General features: G+C 41.3%; 1 protein-coding gene and 1 long non-coding RNA gene across 5 annotated transcripts in view; one reads left to right on the forward strand and one right to left on the reverse strand.

Moving 5' to 3' along the window:
• Positions 1–21,652, reverse strand: part of Klf12 (KLF transcription factor 12) — a 605,156-nt gene that overhangs the window by 361,556 nt on the left and 221,948 nt on the right. The window lies entirely within an intron of this gene.
• Positions 1,083–18,218, forward strand: LOC132656522 (uncharacterized). The gene is made up of 3 exons (XR_009594286.1): positions 1,083–2,326; positions 5,678–5,815; positions 16,290–18,218. It is a non-coding gene; the product is annotated as an uncharacterized LOC132656522 (long non-coding RNA).

Here is a 21,652-nt window from a genome sequence, read left to right on the forward strand (position 1 = left end):
AGGAACTACAAGAACCTTATAAACACAAGTAAAAGAAGAAAATCAGGTCTAGGTAAGCTTTCAGATAAGAACCTTAGACTTAGCCCAAATTTCTCCCAACAATGGGACAAGCCAGTTACTGGACAGCCTCAACTAGAATTTACTGAATCAAGTTCCCATGATGCCTGGACTCCAGGTAAGAAGATAAAAATACGCCCCGGGTCTCAGTTTCTTCATCTGGAGTTGTGAATGCCCCAAATGCTACCTTGGATTTGATCAAATGAAAGAACACTACTTTAGAAGCCAAGCAAACCCCTAACTCTTCTGATCTCTTTCTATCCAGGGGAAAAAAAAAATAGTGACCTCTGAATAAATGTCTTGTGGGCTAATTCAAAGGAAGCTAAGAATAAAGATTATGTTACTGGGAGTATTGTGCTACACATTGTAGCATCTACCAAGACCACGTGCCCATTCATGCCTTGCCTTCATATGACAGCTTTAAGATTACCACCACTTTTGAATAAGAGATGGAAAGGTCATGTCTTCCTAAGCGTAAACTTTGATCAGCAAACGGAAGACCATTCAAGCTTAAAGGAAACAACTGTACTTAATTTTGGGGGCTGGTTCTGTTTGGCTGGCACTAGGGCCTCCTACTCAGAATGAAAGTGCCTTCAGAATCGCCACAGTTGTCTGAGATGGTGGTTGCCCTCTTTCTAACACACAAAGCAGCTTCTTATTTCTGGCTTCACTGCAAAATGAAGCCTGGGCAGCTCTCGCCGCCCTGACCCCCGAATGTTCTGCTGCCGAAAGACTGCCTGCTTCATTCTCTACTGCAAGCAGAGTCTCATCAGAGAACATGCCCTGCCCCTACAACACAAACGCTTCCCTCGGCGGGGCGGAAAAGGAGTTCGTTTCTTACACTCGGAATGCAATCTCATTATCTCTAAATTTATCTCTGTTTGCTTGACGTTTCTGAACTTTTTTGAGTCTCTAAAGGGATGGAGAAGCTGTGCCTACAGTTTTAGATCATGTCACCAGCGGTTAAAACAGCATCCGGCAGAGGAATCTGTAATCCATCAAATATTTACCTCCTTTTTTTTTTTTTTCTTTTTCTTAAAGATCATTGATGACAAAGCCCACAAGGAGGATCTCATAGAAAATTAAAATGTACTTTGGGTTACAAACATCTTTTTTTTTTTCCTAGAGATGTTTTGATAAGGATTTAAATAAAATTTTCCAATTTTTCTTTCTACTTTCCGGTTCCTATGAAGTGATTCAGTGTCCATTACAGTATTCAATTTGTTGTGTGTGTATGTGTGTGTTCATGTATGTGTATATGTATATGTGTGTATGCATATTGTTTCCTTTATTTGCTCATTACTCCTACAGAGTTGTATCAGCAAAGGACTGCCCTTGTATTTCAACCTTTTGTAGTTAAAACAAAACAAAACAGTATGACAAAGAAGAGGAAAAATTCAAAATTCTTTGTGTCTAGGGTGTGGCTCATTTGGCAATGTGCTTGTCTAGCATGGACAAACTTATGGGTTTCATGATGAATTCTAAGAAAGCCAAGAGTGGTGAAACATGGTTGTAATCCTTGCACTTGGGAGACAAAAGCAAAAGCATGATAAGTTAAAGGACAGCCTCAGGCCCATACCAAGTCCAGGCCAGTGGAGGACACCTGAGCCCCTGCCTCAAATCAATAATAATTTGTCTTCCACATCTCACCATCACCATATTTGTTACTCAAGTATCTTATCATGGCAGACAGGGCTGGTCTCCCAATGGGGAAAAAGCTGCAGTCTCCTTTAAGGGCTGGGTGTAGATCCAGTCCATGCCATCCTTGCCTGAGCCATCATACAAGCCCTCAGGTTTTATAGAGGTGCCAGAGGCAAGAGGTGTGAAGCGGGGATGCTGTCAGTCAGCAGGGAAATTTTCTGCCTCTGAAAATGTCTCTGTGCTTCCTCTGTACAGCACCTCCAGCTGCCTCTGCACACCCGCCGTGTCAGGATTAAAATAGCTCAGGCTTGATGACTTCACTAGTTCTCACAAACGGGCCAGTTGGCAGAAGGCAAGCACTGCCTGCTCCTGAGCGGAGGATTTCTTTCTTTCTTTTTTTTTTTTATTTGTTTCTTTCCTTATTGCTCCCTAATAGGAATACTTGGTTTCATTTTGACTCTGAAAGACATTTCCTTTCTGAGGTTCAATTCAGCGCAAACTTCGTGCAGATCTTGCCATATGCCTTTAAAAGGCTCAAGCTAAAAAGAGGTCACTGGAAGCCAAAACTGAGCACCCAGACTGCATTATCATTTCTGACGTAGAACATCAAGGACATTAAAACTACCAGGTAAGTTAACCTTACATAACACATTTGTATTTCCTTTATTAGAGGGCCAAATACCCCAACCGAAATTATTGGGGATAATGATCAGCCATACTTTTAACAGCTCATTTCTCCTGTTTCCTCTGGTGCCACAAGGGAAGATGTCCACACAGAATACCAAGGTAAGAAACGGCCTGTGCTGATCAGAGTAAGATGACAGAGGGCTTTAGAACACCGTTCGTCACCATCAGAACAGACTCATAATCTACAAAATTAAAAAGGAAATCAACATAAGGCATTCATACAACAAAACAGTGTATTTCCCAATCAAATAACCAAATCTTATGCGAGCATTCAGAATTTTCCCTCAGAGTTTTTCACTTCCTTTTCTAATCCATCATGCATTAGTAAGGCGATATTCTGTGAAAAAGCAGGTCTTTCTTATGGTCCAGAGTCATAACTCAGTGCTGTGTTCGCACTACACTTTGAGTCCGAGAGAGCATTTAGATTAACTGCTTCAGTGCCCTATGGACACAAGATTTATACCCAGAGAAAAGCCTCCCATATGACACTGGGGATACGGAGCTAATGAGAAAATGTGGTTCACTGGTTCAAGATGGCTGCTCTGAAAGGGTACAATCACTCTCTCTAAGAGTGGAAGGAAGCCATCGATGCTCTCTTCCTGGCATATCTCCATCCTTTACAACTACCCCAGGCTTCTGAGCATCTACAGTGATGACCTCCTACAACCACCAGGATGGGAAGCCTTCTCCCCTCACCTATATATACCCATCAAAACATCACAGAGAACCTTCCAGCGAAGAAGAGAAAATTCACAAGACAGGGAATCGTTAAAAGTCCTGCGCCAATGTGTCGCTTTTACAAGCAAGCATCTGCCGAAGATGGTGGAAGCCCTGTCCACAAAGACAAACTGGATGCTGAAAAGGCCCTTAAGAATGTCACCCAGGCACTGAAAAGAGATGGTTCAGTCAGTAAAGTGCAGGCTGTGCCAGCATGCAGACCTGAGCCCAGTGGCCAGAATTCAAGTAAAAATCTCAGGCACAGACTCCCAACACAGGAGGTAGAAAGAAGCTTACTGAGCCACAGACCAGTGAGAGACCCTGTCTCAAGAAACAAGAGGGATGGCTCCTAGTTACACCTAAGGTTCACCTCGGGCCTTCACACACTTGCACATACATAACACATAGAGGTAAGGAATTTCACTGAGTCCTCTCTTTAGCTAAGTATTGTGCATAGCTTTTACACGGACAGCTGCAGTCACAGTATGTGTGTAAGCCAAAGGTCGGTGCTGGGTCTTTCCTCTGTCCTTCTACATCTTTTCATTTGAAAACAGCTCTCCTGCTGAGCCTAGAGCTTGCCAGTTGGCTACATTGCTGACCAGACCATCAGGCTCTGGAGAGCTGGCTTTGTCGGCCATCCCGCTCCCGGCCACCTCAGGGTTACAAATGCTGTCCACCACACCTGTCCTTTTCTGCTGGTACTGGAGATCCCAAGGGCATGAATCAGTCTTTCCTGGCAGGCCCCTTACTGACTAAGCCATTCCCCAGCTCCTGAAATCTTGTTACATTAACGTGTGGTAGTGCTTGGTTTTCGTTATCGATTAGACTAGATTTAGAATCACCCTGGAAACAAGTGTATGGGTATGTCCATGAGAGCTCCAGACTGAGCGAGGAGACCCATCCTGAAGGTGGGTGCTGTAGCTCTCCTTTTTAAAACTCTACGTTATGTGGGACATTTAGGCCTCAACTTCCCTTCCAACCTACCAGTCCTTACGTGTTAGAGAAAAGGTTACTGGGAAGATAGGACCCAGACCCCTTTACTTCTCCCAGCTGTTTAGGGTCAAGGAGTTCTTTTAAGGCTCTAAACCAATCTCTGTCAACCGCACAGGGAGCTAGCAGACTCCTCCACGGCCCTTCTCCCTGAAGCTTTGCTCTCCATCTGTCAGCTCCAAACCGCCACAGCGTCTCTGGTCTTGACCAACTGCTACAGGACACATACTAACACTGAACACCACCCCTTCTTTTTCCCAGCTCTCATATCTATACTCTCAGGGTCCTAGAACAAACCCCTCTCCTTGAAGCATGTGGAAGGCCATTACCAGCCGGCAAAAGCCATGCTCTGCACAATTAACAATTAAGAGGTGTGGACGAACTGTAGCCCAACTGAAATCCCACACTTGGGATTAAAACAGAAACATATTTACAACAGCACAACTGAGTTTACAAAGAAGACAAAACGTCCATTACAGACTGGCACCATCCCAGGGGCTGGGTTTGCAGAATGAATGGGGAAGGCCAGCAGAGCACTGGTAGCCATTGCTCATGCTTCCTGACCTTGGATCCACGGTGAGCAATCATGACATACCCCCACCTTCATGTCTCCCTTGCTATGACAGGCTGTCTCCCTCTTTAAAACACACCCAAACACTCTTCTTCCCACAGGTTGCTTCTTGGGATGGTTTTTTTGGTCAAAGAGAACAGTAATGGAAATAATCTGGGAGAGGCTGGCTGTAACTTGGGGGAAAGTTCAGGAGATTAAGAGTTATCCTGCCCCTGCTCCAGGCACTAATGAAGACAGGTGTTGAGTGTGAGCACCGAAGGCCAATTATAAAATGTTATTATAAACAAAGTCATCCACACAGTGACAGGATAAACTGAGTGGTCAAACATATAATATTAGAACCATAAAAGACCCTCATTAGACTTAAAAATCTCAGGTTTTACTAATAAAGCCAACAGTTGAGTGGCTCCTGCCAAATTACAAAGCCACATAACTATTACATGGCCATCTGGGGTTCAATGCTAACTTTGATTTAACCTGCCTTTTCCCCATTATTGTTTCCTAAGCCGGACACACACATACATATAAGCATATTATTCTGTATCTGATCTATATTCTCACATAAATATATATTCTGTATATATATATATATATATATATATATATAGTCTGTATTCTCATCTATACAGACATACATATGATACTTGTCTTCATGACTCAGACAAACCCAATATTACCTTAGTGTCTGTTTCATATATGTGCAATTCACCGTCCTACCTCCACATATTATACACACCCAACACTGTACTCGTGGTGGATACAGATGCTGGATACAGTGACACCTCACAGACATACTCCACACTACTAAGGATCGGATTTGTCCATCCATAAGTACGCGTGTTTCTCATTTATATGCACACTTCTATTGACATGTGTACATGTAAAAAAGCCTTATGTGTGCTCACAAAGCAAAGCAAGGAATGCAAGTGTAAACGAAGTGTCCCTAAAACTCTGGGAATTATTGCATACTCTCGGGCAATTCACCTGGACTTAGATGCATCTATGACTTCCCAGGGAGTATGAAACCGATGACGAATGTGGACACTGGATGAGAACACAGGCATCCGAGGACGATGGCTTCTGGTGCTCAGTCCCTGCTGAGGATAAGACTGGTGCTTTTCATGTACTGTTTTCCCACCGAGGGCAGCTAAGGTAAGGATAAAAGCAGAAATCGGGTTGGATTCTGTGTCCTTGTCCTAGGATGAATTCCCAGTTTCTGAGCCCATATGGTACAGGATGTGAATGAGCAATAGGGTTTGGAGCTCTGGCTAGAGACTAAATGACCTGCTGGAGGCCCTGCAGGGACAGGGAGGGGCACAAACAGAGATTGCTGTGTGTGTTCAGTCAGGCCTGCTGTCCTGCAGAACAGACTAAGATGCAAATGCAAAGATGAGACGCAAGGCCCAGTGGCTGCAGTTGCAGACTGTATGATGTAAATTTCCAGAGTCTCCCGAACCATGCAGGGGGTGCTGTGAGCCTTTGCTTTCTTCTTTAACCTAGATGTACCATGAGATTCGCCTACTTTTACTTGACCATAAATTATTCCTCTTTATCAAGTGTGAGCATTACCCACTCGTACATGCATTATACTGAAAGGTCTTATTTGTTGCCGAACCACGAGGCATCACTTTTATGATCCTCTGGGTAATATACTTGTTGTTTCAATGAGGATATGTAAACAGGAAGAATAATGAGACATACAATACTGAGCATGCACATCTCAGCATTGTACTGAGGTTTCTTAGGTAAACCTCACTGACAGCTGCTCACTGGAAAAGAGGCCTTTGACTTGGGAGGTGTTAATCTCTCTGGCCTTGAAAGACTGCTATAAAGGTCACAAGTCAACTCTTAAAAATGAGGCATTATTTCTCAAGGAGAAAGGTTCAGCTTTAAACAAATAAACCACAGGTACTTTGAAGTCCATTTTAAAGAGCTTATCTATTGCCTAAGATAAGGATCAAAAAGAGCAGGCTCTGGGCAGATATTTGGGAGACACGCTAGACAAGGATGCAAACATCAAACTGCTTTACAAACACTGAGATTAGAGTCTAGCATAGTGGCACACTAGAGAGGTGGAAGCAGGAAGAACATGAATTCAAGGCTCTCTTTGGCTACATAGCAACTAGCTTGAGCTACATCAGGTCCTCTCTCATCAACACGGTTCAGAAAATAGAATGAGGGCTCTCTGTCAAGGAACACACACACTTTCAAAGTTTAGTGGGTCAAGAACAAACTAATAATCTAGCTTGCCAAGAAAGAAGTTGACTATCTTTGCAAAGTTCTCCAAGGCCAACTAAAAAAGATGTTGCTTCATTAAATAAAGGCGGAAGTATGAAATGATGATTTCCCTGATCTTTCTTAAGAAAAGAATTCTAAGTATGAAATAAGTTCAAGAAGCTCAGTGATTACCTTAAGAATGAGTCTAAAAATAATTATTAAAACAGATATATACCTACAGCAAAAAAAAAAAAAAAAAAAAAGCTAAGTTGCATTGTGAGAGTCAGAGTATTAAGGACTCATGGTAGAGTCAACTGATGATGAGGCAAACATAAAATGTGCACCGTAAGGCACCACACAATAAAAGAAACCAACTAGCAAATGTCTGTCAGTTCAATTTTCAAAACAATAGGAATTAAGTCTATAGTACAGCTGAGTACTCACCTTGACGGTGGACAGACTGTAGACTACCTACTACAGTTACAATGTGCTGTAGTTGGATGGGGAATGACCCCCACGGACCATGTTCAATGCTGTCTGGACAGACTCTGGGGCTACGGGAAGGAGATGGAAACTCTGGGAGGTGGGGCCTCGCAAAGGAAAGTCAGGACACTGTGCTAAACCTTTGAAGGGTTTGTTTCTGGCCTCGCCCCTTCCTTTTCCTTTGCTATCCAGTGCCCTGAGGAAGACAGCCTTCTAGCAGAGGCTCTTTCCACCATGGTGCCCTCACACTCACACCTGTAGGGCCAAGCACTCAGGGACTAAAACTTCTGTAACCATGACCCCAAAATAAGCCTTCATCCCCAAAACCTTATCATCTTGGGGATGGTGTCATAACAACAAAATGCCAAGTAACAAACACACTAGATCCAAACCAACGAGTAGATTTAAAAGTCACACTTTGAGATGGTCCCAGTATGGGATAAATGACGAGGAATCGGCTTTATAAGCTTGAAGATGTCCAGGAGACGGGTGCTTAGCATCTTTATGAATGATGTTCAGGAAGAATGCACAGGCAGGAGGAGAAGTCTGGACTAAGATGTCTAGTTACCATGATGCCAAGTCTCAGAGAGAAGCATCCTTTTAGCATCAGTCTAGCAAATATGGTAGAATCCTTTACAGGCAGCAGACACTTTGCCAACTGTGTAGATTAGCCAATGATCTCCAGTCCCTTTACAAATCATACTGACTGATGCACCTGGAATATTTCCAAGCAGGTGGCTCCTTTGACAGATGGGAAACTTCTGCTCCCATCAGCGGAGGCATACCATAATTAAAGTAGTTTTTATCCCAAACCTGTTTATTCACTAATATCATATTGTAATGACAGGATTTAACTGAAGGATTACTAAAAGCTGTGAAATAAGAAAATGAAAAGTAGCAGACTTATCTATGAAAAACAAGTTGATTGCAAGTGAAAATGGTCCAAGATGAACCTACTATAAAACAATATTTTTACTGCTATTGAGTAAGGTGTGCATATTTGCACAACAATGTAAAAAAAATACATCACTAATAGCTTCAAATCTTTACTTTGTTTTTAAGAAATGAACCAAGGAACATTCCAGAGAAGTCAGATTTTATCAAGAATGATAACACATGACCTAATTTGTTTTATGTCACTGTGCTAAACATAGACTAAAAGCAACTCAGAAAGAAAAGGGTTCATCTCATCTTACAGGGTTATAGTCCATAGTTTAGGAAAATGAGGATAGGAGTTCAAGGCAGGAATATGGAACCAGAAACTAAAGCAGAGCCTACAGAGGAATAGTGCTTCCTGGCTTGCTTAGTTTGATTTCTTATACAACCCTGAGTAGCCTGTCTAGGGGTGACCCCACCCACTATGTCCAAGATATTATGCCCACGACTACAGATACAAAAAATAGCAAATTAATCTATTCACTTTCTAAGCACAGTCAGTGCTGCAAATAAGAAATAGTACCAACCATGGACAGGAAAATACCATGGTCTAGAGAAGTAAGGGTACCATGTTCGTAATAGTGATTTTGCTGGAAATCTAAAGAGAGAATTCATGCAATTCTGAAAAGAAAACTGTCTAGGAAATAAAAGGTAGAATAATACAAGACAAATATTAAGAAATGTAAAATCAATAGGACTCGGTGACAGAAAGGAGATAAAAGGATATAGAATAGAAATCACAAACACACCATCACCAGGTTCAGGGATATTATACACTAGAAAATGAAGATAAAGAACCCAGTTGGGAATATGAGTTTGAAATGCTGTATATTAAATCCAGGAGGAAATAAATAACTAACAGTTGACTATCTAAAGTCAAGGTTCAAGAAAACTGGGGTGGCTATGTGACAGGACGTGAGCGGTGGCACAGATGGGTATGAGAACTAATGGAGGGCAAGATAGCAGAGAGCAGCTTTCCCGAAGAGCTCTCCTTTAGCTGAGTTAAAAACAGAGTAAGGAAAGTTTCTCTCTTAGAGAAAGAAACAGTGTAAAGGAGGGCTCTTTAAAATATATAACAGGAGAGCCAACAGCTGGCCTGGCCTACACAGCAAGACCCTGACTCAGAACTCACAACTAACAACAGACAACAAGCAAACAGAAATGTCAACATTTCTGGAAGAAAGGGGCAGACCATAAGCAGTGTGGTCAGCAACAGCCTCAGGACCAAAGGACTGGCCCTCTGCAGGATGTGAAAGAGGTAGAAATGCCAGGCAAGGGGAGGACAGACAGGGGGAAGCAGCTGGGGAAGTTCCCGGTTTCCAGACTGATACTCAAGATGTGACGCAATTCCTCCCTGTGGGGGGACCTTGTTGTTGCAGGAGTGTGGGCTGATAGCAAGACTGTAACCTTTCCTACAGCTATGAGTAAAATGCTTGCTTTCAGTTTATAGTCTCCCGGGTGGCAGAGCTATTAATAAGCCGAGGAGAGGCTGCAGGGATGGCTCCGTGGGTAAGAGCACTTTCTTTGCAAGCGTGAAGACCTGAGTTTGGATGCTAGCACCCACAGAAAAGGCTAGATGTACCCACACCTGCTCTTACCCTCCAGAACTGTGACAGACAAGGAGCATGGCTGGGACTTGATGACTGCCAGCCCAGACCCAGTTCCAGCCACACAACCTATCTCAACACAAACAAAAAAACAAATTTTGAAAAATTTGGAAAATGATAGAGCAATCCACATTCTACTCAGGCCTCCACGTATGTCACGTGTGTGCTTGTACCCAAAACATACTTATACATATATACACGTACATGCATGTATATATATATATATACACACACTATACATACATACACAGACACTCTACAGACACACGTACACAACATAAGGAAACAAATAAACAATAGCAACAATAACAACAAAACAGCCGGAGACCACTAGTCACTGGAAGCCATTCATACAAATTATCACTCCTAACATGCTCTTACACATACATATACTATGCACATATACAGTAACAAAATATAGGCATCACCAAAGAGAGCTGGAAATGAAGCATATACCATTGCCTTTGTGGAGCTAAAATGTTGCTGCTGATGATGTTAGCCAACACATCTTACTGTGACAAAGGTTACAATTACTAAACCTGGCAAGGTGGGGTCCCCATGTGAAAACAACATAGCCTTTGTCATCCTAAAACATGCCAAATAATAGGTGGACTCCGAGTTACAACTTGCCCATTACCTCAGGACCATTACACTAAACCTGAGGAAAATATAAATAAAACAAAGGGAATGAATCATTATTTTACATGGCTGGCGGGGACTGTTGTCAGCAACAGCCTCGGGCTGTAATCTGTAAGACTAAACTTTGTTATAGATCATGAAGTTTTAACAAGTGAATCAATAAGGAACTAAAAGAGATCTGACAACAAAGAGTTAAAAGAAATTAAGATCCAAGCCCCATCACTGGGCTACAAGATTGGCTGTGGTGTGATCCTGTGTGGTGGTGATTGCTATTATTTTAAATCAAGGTTGATGGGAAAGAATGAGCAATTCTCTACATATTGACAGAAAAGCATAAAACACCATGTAACGAATCAGCAGCATCTCTTAAATTCCCCTTCCTCTGGGAACAATCAGATAATCTGCCACAAGAATTTGGCAGAGAAGATGGAATGCAACACTAGGGTTCAGTCTTCATGAGGACCCCTCCCCAACTCCCATCAACTCTTCTCCATGGCAGACAGGTACGCAGAAATTTAAGTTTACCTGGAAACAAAGCAAATGACAACAGTGCCTTGCCACTCACCTTTATCCCATTATATCCCACTTTACTAAGGATCCAACCCAATGGCTCCCAACCTTACTAATGCTGAGCTACAATCCCTCAAGTTGTGGTGACCTCCAACCATAAAATCATTTCATTGTTACTTCATAACTGTAATTTTGCTACTGTTATGAATCATAGTGTAAATGTCTGATAAGCAAAATAGCTGATATGGGACTGCAAACCCCAGGTTGAAAACCGTTGATCCGAGTATGTATCTCCATGCAGCTCTTTCTCTTATTCTTGACAAGTTCATACACATATAGAATGCATTGTGATCATACTCTGCCCCTCACTGACCCCTGGCATCCTCCTTCGTTCCCCTCTGAATCCCTTCTTCTTACCACCTTGTCCCCCCAGTGGTTACATTGGAGAGAATGATGCCTCCTCCAGCACCAGCAACAGTCATAAAACACCTTCTTTATCTACCAAAGAAAGGCAGAGGGCTCAATCCAACACAGGTACACACAGCTCTGTTGTTCCTGGCTGCAACTGCAGGGTCAGATCCAGATGGCAGCATTTTGGGACGCTCTTCCCCATCTTCTGGCTCTGAAATTGTTTTGGCCCTCTCTCAATTGGCCACATACATACATACATATGTGTGTGTGTGTGTGTGTGTGTGTGTGTGTGTGTGTATGCCTATGTGTATATGTACATATGTATATTTAAGGCTAAGCGTTCAGCAATCACTTATTCACAGCCCTCTGAACAGATGAGTCTCTGATACTCATGTGTTCTTTGGGGGCTGTGGAGAGGTATACAGTCTTGGTTGCTTGCAACTGTAAATGAATAGGGAGAACACATCAACTATCACTAAGGCAGCGACCACAGAAGCAATCGCTGCATCTTGCTTGTACACAGCACATGCCGAATAATTTAAAAGAAAAATTAGTGAAAATACGAGGATGATGAAACAGACACAAATGGATTTCTGCAAGCCCCTATGTCTTTAATAGTTGTAATATCTTTATAAAATTTAGAAAAGTTATATCAAAGGTTATAAATACAAGAAATTAACATTTCTTAGAAATAGCACGTGCAAAGAGAAAACGAGGTAACACACAATCACTACAATATCCCTTACAAATTTTGAAACTTAATTTTCTTCAATTAGCTAACTTTGTATGGCCACATCTTCACATTGTTCAAGATTATCTATAAGCAGATGATGTGTCTATATAATTAATTCATTATTACCTTTTGGAGGTTTTGTGTGTGTGTGTATGGGGAAGGATACAGACAATAGGTGAGAAGCAGTTCCCGTTTAAACATAAGATTCTTTCACCAAGCTGGTTCTGATCTCAAAACTTCATCCTTACTGGCTAGCTTTCATAGTGTTCAGAGGTATTATTCATGGTAATAAAGGAGAAGTGTAATCATCATTCTTATCCAGTGACAAATGTGGTAAGGGACAATAATAACAGTCCAGAGAAGATACAGCCACACATACAATAATGGCACAGATGTCATGGAAGTAACTCCTTTCTGATTGGATTTAAGGCCTGTTCCATGAGATGAAACCCATACCTAGCAATCATCATCAGAGCCAAAAGACTACGGCTAGATAGGGCACAACCCCTAGGGGAGAACCCAATGCTATTTTCCACTAAATGGACATAGTGTTAAACTGATTCCCAGTGACTTATTAAACCCATCCATTAGTGCATCTCTCAGTCCTCGTCAGAGAAGCTTCTTTTTGAAGCAGATAGCAAGAAGCAGAGATCCACAACTGGTCCACAGTCAGAGAACAGAGACTGTGGCATGCACAGCCTTAAATGTATTGTCAGTATCACAAGGCTTTCCCCAGAGCTTAGAAATTACTGTGGAAGAGGGGGTGGAAAGATTAGGATCCTGAGGCAGTGGAATACCACAAAGGGACAATGTTGTCAGGACACAAAGGGACAGCTACACATTTGAACTCACAGCCATTGTGACAGCACACACAAGACCTACACAAACTTAAGCCAGACGAAATCCCAGCATGGAGGCAGGAAGAAAAGCACAAAGTTCTACCCATAGCTGGGGAACTATAGGTAGTTAATAGTTGCTGAGAAAGTTAAGTCTGGTGGAACATACTTCAGTGCACGACCCATACCCAAGGCTATCTGAATAACACAAGCTGACCTGGATGGGATTAAAGAACAAGGAGAACAGAAAGTTATGTGGGTAGGGAGGTAGGGTAGCTCTGGGAGGAGTTGGGGGAACAAGGGTGATTATGATCAAAATATACTGTATAAGACTTTCAAGGAATTAAAAAAATTTTTTTTTCAAAAAGATTCTTTTGAAGAACCAGTTGCCGTGGATTGGGGGAGGGTTTGGGATTCTCAGGCAGCAATGTTGACCTTTGCACTTCCCTCAGTCTCAGATTTATTTGAGACATGGGAAGTTCCAAATCTTGCTACCTCCTGCTTAAGGAAATGCTCTGTCAACAGTCACTAGGCTCTGCTGATTCTTTGAATTCAGCTGCTGAGTTGGGGACAGGAACTTAAAAAGCTGTATTCTAATGGTGGCCACAGGGACGTTCCCTTGGCCACTAAGAGGTTCCCAAACAAACAGGAGCCTTAAAAGGCACATGCACACATGTCCACAGAACAAATCATCTGTGAAACCGAAAAATCATCTTCAATGGTCCCCAAACCAATGCAAGACCTAAGAGAGAAACACAGCCGCCCTTGCCTGCTGGAAACAATTCCCCACGATTGAGTTAATTCCATTTACCTCTCCATACACAAATCCACTCATGCTGACTGTGCCAGTTTAGACTTAAGGGGAAGTAATGCCTGGTTAACAAACCTTGCAATCCTCCCATCTCCCACTTTACTGCCAGTAAGCTCACCACAGCAACATACATAACCCAGGCATATGATCCATTTACTCCTGTTTGGAAGGTATTTCTTCTATGTGCTGAGAGCCTAGAAAAGCTGAAGCTACTATGGAAAGAAACTGGCTTAAAAGCAACAAAACCTCACCCTTTGCTGATTTCTCATTCTTTAAAGTGGATGTGTACATCAGCATTGTGCCGTAACATTTCTGTTTCCTACCCAGCAATGTCCACAGCATGCCTTCCTCTGACCAGCCTCCACAGACCAAAAGGTTTCAGGATCAAATAGGAGTTTGGATTCCAAACACGGTAGATGCTTTGAGACTAACTTTGTTGACTTAAGACCCACTAGACTCTTGTTTCGCTCTTTGTTGTCTAACTTGACCCTACTAGTATTCAAAATTCTGTAGTTGGTGGGTTTCAAGTGGGCCTTTGAGCTATGATTGAAGGGTTACTACTCTTAACCAATTTGCCCTGAAGGCTAAAGCCTGGTCAAATTTGGTATCTCCTTGAATATGAAAGGAGAAAGAGACAAACAAGTGAGGAATTGACACACTATGCTTGGAATGCTGCTGGATACCAAAAAGGCAGCAGCCTTTCTACAAAGGATCCAAGGCACACAGCTCAGCAGTATGCCAGGAGGACTCAGCTGCAATGCCATTCGATTCAACAAATATTTACCAGGCATCTTCTGCCAACTCAAATGCAAGAAGGATTCCAAACTACATTAATATTCTTTGAATATAAAACAGTGCTGGGACAAACAATAAGCACATAATAAATGATAAAAGAAGGCAAGACTGGGACCCCTACAGGGTGAGAACTTAGCGTAAGTACCACAGGCAGATGATAATTGGTCAGCAAGTGACTATCAGTGGTGTTTGCTACTGATCTATTCTGAACTCATTCGCCACTTGTAAACTAGCTTCTGATTGAACCAGTCACTTTTCTTGACAGATCAAATCGTAAGAGGGATAAAGCAGCTTAAGTACAAGCTTCAAGTTTCCATTACAGTTTTTTGTTTTTTTTTAATCTTTTAGAGGCAAGGTATTTTGTATGCCAGACTTCCCTGAGACTTGTATACACCTAAAGATGGCTGTGAATTTCGGATCTTCCCTCCTCCAGCTCCAGAATGTTGGGACCACCTAGGAAAACGCTCTACTTTCTCAGTTTTATCCTCAACCCCAAACTTCCAAGAAAACTGTACATTATCCCTTGTGGATTTAATAACGTAAAGCAGTAATTTAAGACTCACTTATTTTCTCAACACAATGTATGAGACTCATGCAATATCAGCTTCTCCTTCCTGACTAAACTTACAAACACAACCAGGGAAGCAGGAGGACGCTGACCCAACAACATGAAAAGAGCCACGTGTCCACACAGGCACTCCTTACGGCCCAGCAGCAGAAAGAAACTGTCTCTGAAGGTCTGAGAAATAATCACAATGTAATGAAAGGTTTGCAAGCACAATTCTGACACTAATTGAGAGATTTTGTCATAATTACCTATACTTTTAAACTCTTCTCTTTGTAGTTCAAAACTGAAAACAAGCCAGATGTTCCTGAATACCACATATACTTTTTAAAGAAAGGTTTTTTTTTTAATGTCTTGAAATTAATTATGCTGTTGCCCAACTCAGTGGCTATACTAAAAGTGACAAGATAATGGGTTTGGACTACATAAACTGCATAATGTATAAATGACCTCTCAATTGTTCACCATATGATTTTTTTTTTAAGTTTTAAAAAATTACCCCTTAGCTATATTTAAAATAGAAGTGTTCTACTTTGCTTTTTTGTTGTTCTGATAAAACACTGAATAAAAGCAATTTGGGGAGAGAAGGGTTAATCTGGCCTATAGCTTACAGTTTATCTTTGAGGCAAGTCGAAGCAGAAACCCAAGGCAGGCACCTGGAGGCAGGGACTGGGGTAGAGATGGTAGTCTTACACTGCTTACTGCCTTACTTTCCATGACTTGTTCGTCTTGCTTATACAGCACAGGACCATCAGCCCACAGTGCCCTGCCCCTGGCCCCCTTATCAGTCACTACTCAATAGGATGTCCCACAGGCACGATTATTGGCCTATCTGACAGAAGCAATTTGTCAACCAAGGTCTCCTCTTCTTAATCTAGTTTATGTCGAGGTGACAAAAACTAAGCAGCCCAGCAAGTATTTTCACAGTTGTGTGTCCTAATCTATGTAGCTAAAACAAACTACCCAATTCTGGGCAATTTATAAAGAACAGAAATGTAATTGCTTCCTTGTAGAAGCCCCAAGTCCATGATCAAGGCACTGGCCGATTCAGTCATTTAATAGACTATGTTCTCTGCTGGCTAGGTGGTCCCTGGTGGCTGCAACTCAGAGAAGAGAAATGTGTCTTCAGGAGGTGTGAGAATGGAAGAGCAAGTCATCAGAACATGGCTCAAAGTCGATGTAGGTCCTTCATGCCACCTCATGAGGAGCAGGCCTCAAAACCCAACCATCCCTTCAATATCATCAACACCAATTCAATGCCAGAATTTTGGAGGAGACACATGCAAGCATGGACTAGAAGTATTCCACAGTATTTATTTTCCTCACCTTTTAACTGTTCTGATGTCAAGAGTGCATCCCGTATCTAAATAATGTTGCCCTCAACCACTTTTATAGACCATTATCTACATATTTGAAAGGTATGAAAATGAACATTAAAATACCGTCATTAATGATGTCATAATTGGTAAGCAGAGGCTGACATGTGCTTAAATTAATTAATCATGAATGTGAAGCACTATACACAAATAGAAGGAGCCCAAAAGCCGGAAGTTCTGAGTACCAGGTCTCCACCATTTCGTTTGTGAGATAACCATGCCTGGGTAAGTTACTAAAAATAGCTATAAAAGGTATACATCACAAATTTATTATGAAAATAAATCAAAGCCGGGTACAGTGGCACACGCCTGTAATCCCAGCATTTGGGAAGGCAGAGACAGGGGGATCCCTGTGAGTTTGAGGCCCAGCCTAGTTTACAAAATTAAGTCCAGGACAGCCAGGGCTACCCGGAGAAACCCTGTCTCATAAAAACCAAAAAGAAAAAAGAAAAAAGTAAGTCAAAGTGATGTGCGAGAAACCACATAAAAATTTTGTGCAATGGCTTTAAAAATAACAACAAAAAGAATGAATTGAATGAATTTCCAGAGATTAATTTCTCTAAGAATCTCAAAAACTTGGTTAGTCACCCACTTTTGCTTAGAGCATTAAACTGCTTAGCATTTCCCATCTGCATTTTCTCTTTCACAAAGTGCCTATTTGTCTTTTACTAATCATTAAACTCAGAAATTAAGCCTGCTGGCCTCACCTCTTTCAACTGCCCTTTAGACTAAAGAAGAAACAAACTATTTTGCAACCTTACAATAAACACTGGGGGGTTGGGAGAATTCCTGTCCCGTACATGTGCCATCATGCCTAGCTCAGCATCTAATTTTGTTTGGTTGGCGTTGTTTTGGGCAGGGGTCTCTGCCACTCATGGCAAAGGAGGGGAGAAAGAATAGCCACAGGGAAGTCCAGGAGGTCTCAGAGCTTCTTATGTGGACACACTGGAGTTGTGGGGGCTTTCTCTCATTTTTATTAGCATATCACTGTGCGAAGTTCTCACATACACATATAACATTTTTTTATTATATTCACCCATAGTCACCACGGGTGGGGCCCTTTCATTTCTCCACCCATTCCCTTTCCATACCCCCTGATGGTCTCCCTTTTACTTTCACATCTTGCCCACTAAATTCCACATGAGAGAAACCTTGCAGCATGTGTCTTTCTGAGACCGTTCTTTGCAGTTAAGATGATCTGAGTTGCATTAATTTTTCTGCAATGACAATTTCATTCTTCTTTACATGAAAGAGCATTGTGTATACAAGCCATGTGTTTTGCATTCATTCATCCTCTGACATGTACCAAGGTTGATCCCATTTCCTGGCTCTTTTGAATAATGCTGCAATAAACTCAGGTTTGGTGTTTCCCCTGTAAAAATGTCCGCATTGATTCTTTGGTGTAATACATACAGTTGGTATATAGATGATCACATGGCAATTCAAATCTTATTTTTTTATGAATATCCATATTAATACTCATGGTGGCTATCCTAATTTGCATTTCTATCAAAACTGTACACATCCCTTTTCCTCACATCCTTGTTACCCCTTGCAGTTTGTTGAGTTTTTTTGTTGTTGTTGTGGCTATTTTGTTGGTTTTCTTCCTTCATGGTAGCCATTCTCACTGACAGGAAGCAGGATCTCAACATCGCTCTTATTTGCATTTCCTTCATAGTTACAGATGTTCAAGATTTTCTGTATATTTATTGGACATTTGTGGGGATTTTATTTTTTTTCATTTGATAAGAGTGGTGTTAATTTGGCCACCTGGTCATTGGATTATCTGTTCATTTGGTGTTTATTTTATAATATTTTTTATTTTTATGTGTATGACTCTTTTCTCTTTTTGTATGTAAGTATGTGCAATGCTAGAAGATGCCAGGAAAGGTCATTGGATTCCCTGAAACTGAAGTTACAGAAAGCTGTGAGACTCCATGTGGGCACAAGGACCAGAACTCAGGACCTCTGCAAGAACAGCCAGCCCTTTTAGCTGCCAAGCCATTTCTCTAGGACCCTAGAGTTTGCGCTTTTGTGATCTTCATGTATTCAGTATACGAGTCCTCTGTGGATAAGTTCTCTTCCCGTTCTCTAGGCTGTCTCCTTACTCTTGTGGAGAGGTGCTTATGATCTAATGCAACTGTATTTGTCGATCTTTGCTATTATTTCCTGAGCTATTAAGGCCCTATTCTGAGAAATCCTGAAGTGTTTCCATGTGTTTTCCTTTACTGGTTCCAAAGTGTCAGGTCTTGCATTAAGGCCTGATTCGTTTAGAGTTTTATTGTGTGCAGAGGGAGAGATGGGATCTAGCATTTTGCCTATGGTTTTACTGTTTTCCCTTCTTGGAGAGTCCTTTCTCCTATGTATGTTTCTGGTCCCTTTGTCACGCACCAAATGACTATGGCTAGGTGGGCTTTTTCCTGGATAATGTGTTTTCATCTGGTTTGGTACCTGAACTAGTATTTTGTTACTATGGCTTTATGGTAGAGTTTAAAGTCAGGTATTATGATAATTCCATTTTCGCTACATTTGCTCAGGATGGCTTTGGCTACCTAAGGCTATTTTTCTGTTTCTATATAGCTTTTTTTATATTTGTTTATATTTTTGTGAAAAACAGAAAATTTGAGAGTTATATATGTCATTTTAGTTATACAACCATTTTGACAGTATTAATTCTGCCAATTCATCAATATGGGCTTTCCATCTTCTATTCTTCTCCTTTTTTAAAATTCATTTTGTTATTTTTTTCCATCACACTGGCCTTTAACATATTTGGCTAACCTTAAGTGTACAACATTTGGGTGTTTTGTTGTGGTTGTTTGTTTGTTTGTTTGTTTGTTTAACATATGCAACTGTTAATGGACTCTTTTCCTGACTATTCCCAGGAAATTCATTATTGGTATCTAGGAAAACTGGCAGTTTCTACACACTGATTCTGTACCCTGATACTTCAATGAATATGTTTATCAGATCTAAGAAGGGTCTACTCTGATGGGGAAGAACCAAAAGAAAACACTAATTGTGAAATCCTACCTCTCTACAAGCATCTCCCTTATCATACATTTCAGTGCCGGTCTGCAAAGTGATCCATATCAGAACCACCTCATTCTTCTCTAAAACATGGCAACTGTCAACCCAAAAGACAGAGAGCCATACTAATAAAACACCTTTTCATCTGCAGGTAGATGGTATCAGCTGGGCACTGTTTCATCAAACTTGGTTAAGTATTCCTCAAAACTGTTAGAGGGTATGATTGCAAATCACAGTGAGTATAATACTATTATTTAATTAAACCATCTCTTTTGTAAGAATTATGTTAAATTCTTCTCATTGTTTTACAGTGGAAACACATATGCTTACACACGTGAGCCTCTCATCTGTAATTAATGATGTACTTTTATTCTCTATTATTGTGTGGAAAGCATTCTGACACAAAATAAATGAAGCAGAATCATTCCGAGTGATGATTTCAATGCACTGATTAATGATGCCAAATAGCTCTGCATTCCTCAGTTAAATTAAAACATTTACAGTCTGGAAATCATGAGGGTACCCCTAAATTGATGTTTTCCCACTAATCATTTCTTTCTTCACAAAAATCACCCAATCAACCTCCACTGGAAATAAGTTTCTGAGATTATAAAACCCTTTCTTTTTCTTTCTTTCTTTCTTTCTTTCTTTCTTTCTTTCTTTCTTTTTCTTTTTTTTTTTTTTGCAACATCTAGCTATGTAAGCACAAGCAAGCTCTACCATGTCATTCTCCTTCCTTACCCCCTAGGTACAGATGCTATCACACCCAGCCGTCCCTGTGTGTAAACTACTGGACATTAAATTACCTTAAACGGTAGAGAAGAAAGGTGAAGAAAACATCCTCTGTACATGTTCATTAAAGAAAGACGTTTAGAGCTAGGGACATGGCCTAGTTAAGCACACTCCTACAGAGGAGCCAAGTTTGTTTCCCAGCATCCTCTGGGCAGCCCACAACTGGCTGTAACTTCAGTTCTGGAGAATCGAATGCCTCTGTGGTCTCTGTAGGCTTCTGCAAACATGGGGTGCCCATAAACTCACACAACTTCACACACATCTTTCTTAATGAAAGAGTCTAGAATGGTAAAAACCCACAGCAACGAAAGTAGAAAGGTGGTCAGCAGGAGCTGGGGGGAAGAAAGAGTTCCTGGTTAAATAGCTGCAGAGCTTCAGTTTTACAAGACGAAAGAGAGATGGGAGAGAAGTGATGGTAATGGTTGCACAACATGACAATGAGGACATGAAAGGCCTCCTGCGCCCCTTCACAGCAACCAGTTCCTTTTCTCCGCTCCTGCCAGACACTGTCATAAAGCGAGTCCTCTTAATTATTAAAATGACCAATTTCAGCTGGATAGACTACAGCATCTCATTCCCAGCACCATCGGTGAGTCAGCCTGAAAATTAAAAATGTCTAGACATACCTGAAATCTTGCAAATGAGTTAAGGCTGAGAAAGTAACAGGTTTTTACTCAAGCAGTATGTTGTCAATCTGTTTCTTCAAAAGCAAATTCATGTGGACAAAAACATCTTGCATATGTTGTTATAACATACATTCATTCACATATTCATAGGCTGTTCTCTTTCCAAAGTAAAATTATTTCCAGCTTGGCCAAAGATGTGAGTAAGCTAAAAACCTAATCTTAAGGAAATTACACTGTGTTATCAGTATGTAGGGAATATTTTTACATATTAATTTAAACAGTTTGCCAATAAAGAGAAAACACAATATTCTCTATTCATCTGGCACAAACTTCCTTCCTCCCCAAACCCTTTTGCTTCCAACCCTAGGGAACTGCTAACCCTCCACACTACAGACCCCACACTGTGAGGTGAATGTCGCTCCTGAAGAACAACCAAATACAAGATCTCTTGAGTGAATATGAATGTGTGCATGTTTCTGTCCAAGATGAATATCCAGTTTGCTATTTCTGGCAAAGGGTCAGGGAACATCCAAGGTTGTCAGTAAAACTTTTATCGCTGGTGATTTAACTGGCCCTTCTGCAAGCACAGAACCCAACTTCAAAAGAAGGAAAGGAGTTTTCC

This window comes from Meriones unguiculatus, chromosome 9 (genome assembly GCF_030254825.1).
Source record: "Meriones unguiculatus strain TT.TT164.6M chromosome 9, Bangor_MerUng_6.1, whole genome shotgun sequence".
Classification (NCBI taxonomy): Eukaryota; Metazoa; Chordata; class Mammalia; order Rodentia; family Muridae; genus Meriones; species Meriones unguiculatus.